Raw genomic sequence first — 12042 nt, 5'->3', positions numbered from 1 at the left:
GTGATCCCTGAACACTACAATTGTGACCCAAAAACAAAAGGTGGGGGTTGGGGGACTGAGGAGATAACTCAAGTGGTGGGGCATATGCTGCTACACGAGGCCCTGGTGACCCCTGCACTCCATGCCCTTTCTGTTAGAGAAATCTAATCAAGGAATAGATTGGCAGAAGAGTAAAGTTTATTTGATATATGTGGGCTTGACCTTGGCTATTGCCACAAATGGGCCTTGAACACAGTTCACGCAGAGTTTATACAGATTAGATACAGAATACACCAATTCTACAGGAATAATGTTCTCTGACATATGCAATGGTCACAAACATACATAATGATTGGTACAATTTAAATGGTTACATGTAAAAAAATCTTGGGGAGATTGGGGAACAGAGTTCTGGAAGCAATGCTGACACAAGAAATAATCCACACAAGATAAGGGAGATGAAACAGGTTCAGGAGCTTCTACCATAAGCCAATTGCAACACAGGCCAAGGAATTGCATGCAAGACAGCTAGCTGTGGAAAAGAGCAACCCAAAGTGTCTCTCTCTCTCTCTCTCTCTCTCTCTCTCTCTCTCTCTCTCTCTCTCTCTCTCTCTCTCTCTCTCTCTCTCATGAGGAGTCTTTATTGGAAGGAGCAGGCAGGACCACCCTTGGGGTAGAGAACAGGTAGCGGGGCCAGAGTGGTAGCACAGTGATAGGGCGTTTGCCTTGCTTGCGGCCAACACCGGATGGAGCCTGGTTCAATCCCCGGCATCCCATATGGTCCCCTGAGCGTGCCAGGAGCGATTTCTGAGTGCAGAGCCAGGAGTAACCCTGAGCGACGCTGGGTGTGACCCAAACCCAAAAATAAATAAATAAATAAATAAATAAATAAATAAATAAATAAATAAAAATAAAAGAGAACAGGTAGGATTAGGGGGCCAATCCAGAGGGGTTTTTCCTGCTTAGGTAGGATAATCACATGTAAGGAAGAAATCGTTCTGATTAGGGTGAAACCCAGTTACTCCTATAATTATACATTTTTAGGTGGTTAACACTGGTTGGGTATTCAGGGCTACCTGAGCCACTTTGCTCACTAAAAGTGGTGTGCTTCTGTGTTGCTTTCCCATATGGTTTTTTTGTTTGTTTTTGGACCACACCGATGATGCTCAGGGTTTACTCTTGGCTCTGCACTCAGGAGTCAGTCTTGGAGCTTGGGGGATCAAACCCAGGTGGGCTGCATGCACTACCGACTATATTATCTCATCACCCTCTACCTATTGTGACTTCTGCAATCTGAAGTGTTTAGTGTGTGTTGTGTGTCTTAGTGACTAGATTTAGGATGTCTTCCATACCTCAAGATATGAAGAAATGAAATAATGTTCAGCTATGGAGTGGAGCTGAGTGGAACTCTGTGTTCTCAAGCTTCTTGACTTGGGCTTGAAATGGGGACCTGAGTCACAAAGTCACAAAGTCACCCAAAGCCACTTTGCCTCAATTTCTTGGAACAGTGACTGGATAAGTGAACCAAAATGGGGTCAATTATACATTTTTTTGGTTTTTGGTTTTGGGGCATACCCGGTGGTGCTTAAGGGTTACCCTTGTCTCTGCACTCAGAAATCGCTCCTGGGAGGTTCGGGGAACCATATGGGATGATGGGGGTTGACCCCGGGTCTGTCCCAGGTCGGACGCATGCAAGGTAAAAGTTCTACCTCTGTGCTATCACTCCAGGCCTTGTTTTTGTTTTGTTTTTTTTTATCACACCCGGTGGTGCTCAGGGGTTACTCCTGGTTCTGTGCTCAGAAATTACTTTTGAGGGGCCGGAGAGATAGCATGGAAGTAAGGCCTTGCATGCAGAAGGACGGTGGTTCAAATCCCTGCATCCCTATGGTCCCCCGAGTCTGCCAGGAGCTATTTCTGAACATAGAGCCAGGAATGACTTCTGAGCACTGCCAGGTGTGACCCAAAAACAAAACAAAACAAAACAAAGCAAAACAAAAAGAAGGGAGAAATCACTTCTGGCTTGGAGGACCATATGGAATGCTGGGAGATAGAACCACGGTTCATCCTAGGCAAGGCAGATGCTTTACTGCTTGCACCACCTCTCTGGCCCCCCAATTATACATTTTTTAAGCTCCGTATAGACATTTATTACCATATTTTCTGGCGTATAAGATGACTTTTTTTGTTTGTTTGTTTTTTGTTCTCAGGGTTTACTCCTGGCTCTCCACTCAGAAATCGCTTCTGGCAGGCACGGGGGACCATATGGGAGATGAAACAGGTTCAGGAGCTTCCACTATAAGCCTGCCAGGAGCAATTTCTGAGCACAGAGGCAGGAGTAACCCCAGAGTATTGTCAAATGTAACTTCAAAACAAAAATGAGGGGCCAGAGAGATAGCATGGAGATCTGGTTCCAAAAACCAGGTGTGATGCAAAAACCAAAATAAAATAAAATAAATTGATATCTTCAGGTATCTTTAGTTTAAAAAAGAAAAGAAACTTCCAAGGGCAATCCCTGAGCAACACTAAAACCCTGAGTATCATCAGATGTGGCCCCCAAACAAAAACTAATAAAAATTAAAAGCTAGCAAGCAAAATATTGACAAGCTGTATAATCCACTGTACCTGAGCCCTTCTCCCAAGGCTTCATTCAGCCAGAGGCAGAGTCAGAAAAGGCAGGTGATGAAATCTTTCCCTGGCCAGGGCTTGGGATGGCATAGGAGCAGGGCACATGCTGCCTCTCATGTGAGAGACCCTGACAGGCCCATCCTGCTCAGAAATTGCTCCTGGCAGGCTTGGGGGACCATATGGGATGCTGACGATTTTACCCGGGTCTGTCCCAGGTCATCCTGATGCAAGGCAAATGCCCTACTGCTGTTCTATCACTCCAGCCCCTACCCCTTGGTAATTTCTGTTTTTTTGTTTTTGTTTGTTTGTTTTTCGGTCACACACGGCTGCATTCAGGGGTTACTCCTGGCTCTGTGCTCAGAAATCGCTCCTGGCAGGCTTGGGAAACTATATAGGATGCTAGGATTCAAACTACTGTTTGTCCTTTATCGGCTGCATGCAAGGCAAACTCCCTACCATTGTGCTTATCTCTCCAACTCTGTAGTTTCTGTTTTTGCCTTTGTTTGTTTGTTTGTTTGGCCATACCTGCTGCCCGTCCAGGTGTGCTATATCTCCGCCTTCCCCCAACCCCAGTAGTTTCTGAAGAAGCCTGTGCTAGCAAGGATAAAAAATGTGTGTGTGTGTGTGTGTGTGTGTGTGTGTGTTGTGTGTGTGTGTTTACTAGCGCTCAAACCCAGTACCTTACATATGCAAGAAAAGTGTTCTACTACTGAGACACACCCTCAGCTCTGAAATTGGAGGGGCACACCTGACTATGCTCAGAGATTAAATCAACATTGGCTGCATGCAAAGCAAGTAATTTAACCCTGTCCTATCAAGTAATTTAACCCAATCCTATCTCAGGGATTGAACCAGGACTGTTGCAAGTGAAGCATGTGGCCCAATTTACTGAGTCATTTCCCTGACTTTTTTGGGGGGAGCTCACCCAATGGTTGTTAGATGTTCCTGGTGGTGTTCTAGGGACCATGTGGTGCTGGGGATTAAATCTGGGTCTCCAACTGTTAAGAATGTGTTACAGCCCTATTGAATAGTCTCTCAAACCCCCTTTGTTTCTTCAACTTCTTTTTATTTTGTGCTCACACTTTATGGTATTCAGGGGCTATTTCTGTTTCTGTGTGTAGGAGAGACCCTGACAATGCATGGTATCAGGGATCAAACTGGGGTGAGCCACAAGCAAGTCTGTAACCCCTGTACTAACTCTTCTGTCATCTGGTACTGTATATACTTGAGTATAAGCTGCCCCCAGTAAAAGCCGACCCCCTTACTTTTACCCTAAAAACTGGGATAACTTACTGACTTGACTATAAGCCAAGGTGGAAAATGCAGCAGCCACAGGTAAATTTCAAAAATAAAAATATATATACCCAAAACAGTTACAATAATTGAGGAATCATATTAAATATTTTTCAATATTTATTGATAAAGGAAACTATAAACTAGCAACAATAACTTTAACATTTTCAAGTGCAGAAAACCATAGCTTAACAGGTAATTAAGCTAAATCCCAAAGGTTAAAATCCTTCAAAACTGGATTCCTCCTCCTCCTCCTCATCTGTATGTCCAAACAGAGCTTCAGCTGTATCTGATGTGAGGGTATCAGCATAGGCATTGTCATCATCACTGAGTTCACAAATATCATCATCATCATCAGTGCTGTCGGTCTCATACAAAGTGAAGAATATTTTGGGTTAAATAGTTCAGCCACCTACCTCTTCAGCTTAGCCTCAATTTGTGGACTGAGCTGAAGCACCGCCCTCTCCAGTAGACAACTGGAAAGTATGTGCATGCAAACCAAATCAAATAACCTTATGACTCGAGTATAAGCCGAGTTCGGGTTTTTGGCACAAACTCTGCTTACACTCAAGCATATAGGTATTTAAACTGAAATATAGTTTGTAAATTTGCATTTATATACTGGTTGGTAGTTAACATAAAGAATCATTATTTTTTAATTTATTTTTGGGCCACATCCGGCATACTCAGGGGCTACTCCTGGATCTGCATTTGGGAATGCAGATGATGGTGCTTAGAGGACCATATGGGATGTCAGGGATTAACCTTGTTGACTGTTTGCAAGGCAAGTGCCCTATCAATTGTACTATTTCTCCTGCCCAGTAAAGCATTTTTAAACAAATAAAAAACACCCCCGCCCCCAAGATTTCAAATAAACAAGACCATCTGGAAGGTTGGTTAGGAAACTTCTGGGACATTTCTGCATCTGCAGGATAAATTAGGCGTGGGGGAGAGAGGCCTCAGGATGGGCTGGAAGGACAGGCAGTTTCCCCAGAGGGGTTGCTCACAGGCAAGGAACTGGCTTACTAGGATTTTTAGTAGGTGAGGGTTAATCTGGACCCTGTGGGAGGGCCTGGATGATGGTGGGGTTGAGAGAAGACAGAGCTCAGAGTCAGTGCACCTTAGCACACAGAGGAGCCCCAAGTCAGGATTGTATCTTAAATTCCAGACACCCACGTTGGCTTCTTGGTCTAGAGTCCTCAACGGCTCAGGCCAATTTCTCCAGTGGAGGGTCACAGCTAACCTTTGGATCAACCTTGGTGGTGGTGTTGGGGATGGCGGGAGTTTCACATACTGATATGAGGAGCTTCAGGGTTACAGATAGTTTGGGGGCTTGTGCTTTTAATGCTGAAGCTCAGCCATGAGGTTGAAAACCAATGCTCTGAACCAGCGGTTTCTCTCTCCTCACTTCACAGGATCTCATTAGTTTTTCAATACTAAGATCAGGAAACTGGTTACCCAAATTAGATCTCAAACCAATCCTACCCTGCCTTGACTCTCCTGTTCCTGCCTACCAGGTAGATGCTGGGCCCTCAGGCCAGCTGCTCCCACACTCTTATCTCCGGAAATGGTACAGTTTTTCCAGCCCAAGCCAGGGCCAAGAGCTTTGAAGTCATCCTTGGCAGCTCCCTCTGTCTCACACTTCGCAGCTGTCAGTAAATCATATAGGTGCTATCTGCAAAATGTTTTCAAAACACAAGTGCTCCTTATCACCATTTCACCATCTCCCAGGCTCCAGTCAGACTGTGGAATCACAGCTGGAGCTTCAGATTAATCTCCAGCTGCTCCCCTTGCTCTGACACATGCCCGCAGCAAATTCTCGGCACAGTTGACCTCATTCTCTCAAAGAATGAGCCAGACCTACTAAACTCTGCTTCTGCCTTCATTCAAAGGCATCAAGATGCTGCCTTTTCTCATCCCTTGCCCTACCTGAAGGCTTTACAGTTCCTTCAAGATTCTTGGCGTACTTCTACCACAGAGCCTTTGCAATGCAGAGATAAGACTTTGATCTCTTAAAAGATCTGGTTCCAAGAACCAGGACTTTGGAACTGAAGAAGAAGGAAAGGAGTACATGATTCTTGGGAGTAATAGTGTGAGGACTGACCCAAGGCTCCGTTCATGTAGGGGGTCAAGGGTCAGGCCCCGAGTCCACATTCATCTGAAGTGTTGTCTAACTCTGCTGCTCTTCCCAGGGAACAGACACTTGAGGTCTACTTAATAGCTTGTTTTTCCCTTTTTGTGAAAAGAATTAGTGTGCAAGTGGATTTATGTCTACCCTCGTGAATTCTTGAGAACTGTATAAAAGATTTGCAGACAAAATTCAGATGCTGGAGTGATTGCACAGTGGCTAGGATTCTTGCCTTGCACAAGACCCACCTGGGTTCTATCCTCAGCACCCCATGGGGTCCCTGAAACACTTTCTAGGAGTGAGTCCTAAGTGTAGAGCCAGGAGTAACTCTGAGTATTGTCAAATGTAACTTCAAAACAAAAATGAGGGGCCAGAGAGATAGCATGGAGGTAGGGTGTTTGCCTTGCATGCAGAAGGATGGTGGTTCAAATCCTGACATCCTATATGGTCCCCATGCCTGCCAGGAGCGATTTCTGAGGGTAGAGCTAGGAGTAACCCCTGAGCGCTGCTGGGTGTGACCAAAACAAAACACATACACAGAGATAGAGAGAGAAAGACAGAGAGAGAGAGAGAGAGAGAGAGAGAGAGAGAGAGAGAGAGAGAGAGAGAGAGAGAAAGAGAATGAGAATCTCTCTGCCTGGCTGCTGGCTATTCTCAGGTGGTAACTACTTTAATTCACTATTATCTCCTACCCCAAATATCCTTACCTGTTTATTTTTTGGGGGGGGGGGTCACACCGGCAGTGCTCAGGGGTTACTCCTGGCTCTACACTCAGAAATCACTCCTGGCAGGCTCAGGGGATGCCGGGATTTGAACCACCGACCTTCTGCATGAGAGGCAAATGCCTTACCTCCATGCTATCTCTCTGGCCCCATTGTTGTGGTTTTTTTTTTTTAATATTGAGGTACTGTAATTTTCAAAGTTATTTATGATTGAGTTGCAGTCATACAATGTTCCAACACCAATCCCTTCACCAGTGTTCACTCTGCCCCACTAATGTCTCCAAGTTTCCCTTTTGGATGGATGTCTGAGATTAAATGGCCAAACAGATTAGTTTTTTGGTTTTTTTTTTTTTTTTTTGGGTCACACCTGGTGGCGCTCAGGAGTTACTCCTGGCTCTGTGCTCATAAGTCACTACTGACAGGCTGGGGTGGGGGGCATATGGGATGCCAGAATTCAAACTGGGTCCGTTCTGTGTTGACCGTGTGCAAGGCAACGCCTTACTGCAGTGCTATTGCTCTGGCCCCTAAGCAGATTAGTTTTAGATGAACTAGTTTACCTGGAGTCACACCTTTCCATTCCCACATTATCAGAAGGAGGGGGGCCCTGGACCGACCAGAGTTTGATCCCCGGCACTCCATATGGTCCCTGGCACTCCATATGGTCCCCTGAGCCTGCCAGGAGTGATTTCAGAGCACAGAGCCAGGAGTAACCCGAGTGCTGTTGACTGTGGCCCAAAACAAAACACACACACACACACACACACACACACACACACACACACGCACGCACGCGCACACACACACACACACACACACACAAAAGAAAGGAGAATTGAAAGAAGGGGTGACAAATATAGAAGTTAATTACAAGTCTATTATATGTTGCTCTTGGGGGGCATATCACATTATGTGGTGCTCTGGATTTACTACTCCTGGCTCTGCTCAGGGATCACTCCTGGTAGGGCTCAGGGCACCATAAGTGGTGCTGGGAAATTGAATCCATGTCAGCGATGTGCAAGGCAAGTGCCCTACCTGCTGTATTATATTTCTTTGTTCCTATTAAAATGTTCTACATAGGGGCGGAGCGATGGCGTAGTGGTAGGGCGTTTGTTTGCTTTGCATGCGGCTGACCCAGGACGGACAGCAGTTCGATCCCTCGGCGTCCCATATGGTCCCCCAAGCCAGGAGTAACCCCTGAGAGTCACCGGGTGTGCCCCCCTCAATAAAAAAGAGTTCTAAATAGCTTTACTGAAGCAGTGTAAGCACTCTCCCACTCCATCGTCCAGCTCCTAGTTTGTGGAAGTGTGCACTGCCCTCTAGAGGCCACTATAGGAGATAGTCCTACCTTGTGGGGGTTACTTATCTGCACTTGAAACCAGGGTAAACTTTCCTCCAGGTTACTTGCTGGGCCTCACAAGTGGGGGTCTGTGAAATGAACTGTGTAGACTGCTCTGATGAGTCTGTGAGGGGCCACAACTTGCTAGTCTCCTGTGTACCCTGAGCTTCCCCACTGATGAACCGGGAGTGGGAGGCGTGCACATTTTTGTGTATGGTTTCCTAGTCACCTGTGTACTCAAGGGGCCTGAGGGATGGAAAATGTTCAGAAGAAATTCTTGGAGGAAGTCTAGGAACATGAGGACTTTTTTTTTTTTTTTTTTTTTTTTTGGTTTTTGGGCCACACCCGTTTGACGCTCAGGGGTTACTCCTGGCTATGAGCTCAGAAATCGCCCCTGGCTTGGGGAGACCATATGGGACACCGGGGGATTGAACCGAGGTCCGTCCTACGCTAGCGCTTGTAAGGCAGACACCTTACCTCTAGCGCCACCTTCCCGGCCCCGAACATGAGGACTTTTAATGTCCCTGCATGCATCCAGCTTGGGGTAATTGGGTATGAACAGAGTCCCATTTTGGCACTTCTGGCACAGTACTGTGCTGCATTGCACATGATCCTGGGAGTCTCCCCATTTCTCAGACTGTCACCTCACCACTCTCCCAAGGGCTCAAGGCAGAAATGGTAGGAATCAAGCCTTGATGTCCTGATCTAGGAAGCAAATTGTTCAATGTGATGGTAACTGAAGTTGGTGGTTCTGTACCTAATGGAAACGGTTCTGCCCTGCTTTTGGGGAGGGTAGGGATTCCTATCTTTATGCTGAGTGATGATCACTCTTGGTAGGCATGGATTATGTACCAGTCAGCTGCATGCAAGACAAACACCCTACCTTCTGTACTATCAGCTTCATCCCCAGAAGTTGTCTTATCAACAGTCTCTAGAAGCCTGAGGTTGAGAGGGGCTCTTGCTTACAGCTATTGGAAAGGACTTAAGTAGACTGGGTGTGGATACCAAAAGGGGAGATGACACCCCTTTCCAGAGGACTTAGTCTCCCAACACCTGTAGGGGTTGTGGTAAGGGTATAGGGGGTCTGAGTTTGGAAAACCAACATGTGGATCTAATTGAGGACTCACCCCATGCTGGGCCATGACTGGATCCAGGTTGAGCAGTCATGGATGGTCTGGACCTGTGTCCTTTCTCACAGGGACATCCATGTACAGGAGCACTTTCACTATGGGGAAGGGTGTATTTGGGAGGGGTGTCTGACACTCAGGCAGGCAAACCTGGGAAGCGGTCTGGTCTCTCCATTTCAGAAGATGCAGTGCATGGGCAGGTCCTCCTTAGGAAAGTGTCCAGAACTTTGGCCATAAAGGCTGCCACAGGAAGGGCCCCCTCAAACCTAAATTTCAGGCTGAGTTGAGACTGCCCCTGCCCAGCGACTTTCCCTCTGGCTTACCCCTTGCCTTCTGCAGGCCTTGAACTGGACAGGACCTATTGCTCAAGCAGGAGGCCCAACCCCTCAGAACACCCACGCCCCAGGCCCAACTCTAAATCAGTCCTGCCAGATACCAGAGACCATTCCAGAGATAAGTGACCTCTAGGAAGCTCTGGCTCCTTGAGCCAGTGCAGGACTGGAGAGGAGGGAAGGGAGCACATTATTTCTAGGGTGTGACAATGTGAGGTGGGGGAGGGGATGCCTGGACTCTGTCCACATAGTGGTGAAGTAACAGCCCTGGAGTGCATGTTCATATGGAGTCTTACCCAAATTCTGCTGCTCCATGGGGGAACCCACCAAGCCTGAGAAGCTTCCCCTTGAGGGGATTTGGGGTACCCTTGGTGACATCAGGGGGGGTCTAGCTCCCTGATTACTTCTGGGCCCCTACACCTCCCAGACTTTGTGAATATCTCCTCTCATCTGGATCACTCAGGCAGTGCCTGGTGTGCCTTTCCAACCCATGAACCCCCAACCCTGCTTTTGATTGCCTGAGGGGGAAAAGGGGAGCCAGACAGCCTGCTGATGTTCTCCATACCAGCCAAGAGCTGAGAAGGGTCTTTTCAATCTTATTTAGAGTAGAAACTATTTTGTGACATGTGAAACAACATGTGATTATTTCCATGTCTCTGAAACAATTTGACACTCAGTTTCACTCAGGTTTGTGTTGTTTGTGGCTCTCATATTCTGGGGCACTGCAAAATCAACTTGAAGGCTTACAAAAGTTCACACTTGCACTGGGAAACCCCTTTACCCCTGCCCCTGTGCAGGGGCCAACACTCAGACCCAAATGTTCCCTCCTGGCTCCCTCTTAACCAGAGCCAGCCAATCCTTGACAATCTGCCTGTGGCTTTTTAGTTTTTTTTTTTTTTTTTTTTTTTTGGATCACACTCTGCAGCACTCAGGAGTTACTCCTGGCTCTACCCTCAGAAATTGCTCCTGGCAGGCTTGGGGACTGGGATGCTGGGATTCGAGCCACACCGCCCTTCTGCATGCGAGGCAAATGACCTACCTCCATGCTCTCTCGCTGGTCCTGCTTTTTAGTTCATAATTAACAGATTTAAGACCTATCTGTCAGGCTGGCCAATATCATTAAGAATATTAATTCTGGGGCCGGGCGGTGGCGCTAAAGGTAAGGTGCCTGCCTTGCCTGCGCTAGCCTTGGACGGACCGCGGTTCGATCCCCCGGTGTCCCATATGGTCCCCCAAGCCAGGAGCAACTTCTGAGCACATAGCCAGGAGTAACCCCTGAGCGTCACTGGGTGTGGCCTAAAAACCAAAAAAAAAAAAAAAAAGAAACAGGCACTCTGGGCCGGGCGGTGGCGCTAAAGGTAAGGTGCCTGCCTTGCCTGCGCTGGCCTTGGACGGACCGAGGTTCGATCCCCCGGTGTCCCATATGGTCCCCCAAGCCAGGAGCAACTTCTGAGCACATAGCCAGGAGTAACCCCTGAGCGTTACCGGGTGTGGCCCAAACCCCCCCCCCAAAAAAAAAAAAAAAAAAAAAGAATATTAATTCTTTTTTTTTTTTTTTTTGGTTTTTTTTTGGGCCACACCCGTTTGACGCTCAGGGGTTACTCCTGGCTATGTGCTCAGAAATCGCCCCTGGCTTGGGGGGACCATATGGGACGCCGGGGGATCGAACCGTGGTCCTTCCTTGGCTAGCGCTTGCAAGGCAGACACCTTACCTACAGCGCCACCTACCCGGCCCCAGAATATTAATTCTTAGGGCCCGGAGAGATAGCACAGCGGTGTTTGCCTTGCAAGCAGCCGATCCAGGACCAAAGGTGGCTGGTTCAAATCCCGGTGTCCCATATGGTCCCCTGTGCCTCCCAGGAGCTATTTCTGAGCAGACAGCCAGGAGGAACCTCTGAGCACCGCTGGGTGTACCCAAAAACAAACAAACAAACAAACAAACAAAAAAGAATATTAATTCTGAGGTGTCCCGTTACTGGCCTAGCCACTCCAACCCCCACAGTTCTAGTGCCAAGCTGGGCCTTGAACAGGCACACAAGGCCTTTCTTGGCACTGTACTTTTTTTTCCTGGGTAATCTGGACAAAGGTGCTTGGGGGAGATTCCTCTATTTTGTTTTTGTAGTACTAAGAATCAAACCAAGATCCTCACATATGCAAAGCTACACTAGTTCTTAAGGACTGTTTCAGAAAATTTTGGGTTCTTACAATAGAGCAGGCACACCCCACCCCAAGCAGGCTCTCACTGATTCCTCCCAGGCACCCTGTGAGGCACTGACTCCTCTAGTCAACCATATGGCCCTTGGTCTGCTGTGACAGGGCTGAGCAAGAACCCCCAGTCAGGCATGTGCCTCCTGCTAACCAAGAGACATTCTCCATGCCCAGTGCTCCCACTGAACCCATTGCCTGAAAGATACTGCATCAGTCATGGGCCTCCAGCTGGGCACAGGGGAGCCCTCCCTTTTGGGGACAATGGAGTTGTAGGATTCTTCGCTTCTTTCCA

Source organism: Suncus etruscus, chromosome 1 (assembly GCF_024139225.1).
Source record: "Suncus etruscus isolate mSunEtr1 chromosome 1, mSunEtr1.pri.cur, whole genome shotgun sequence".
NCBI lineage: Eukaryota > Metazoa > Chordata > Mammalia > Eulipotyphla > Soricidae > Suncus > Suncus etruscus.
The sequence above is the reverse complement of the archived record's forward strand: the minus strand, read 5'-3'. Positions refer to the sequence as shown.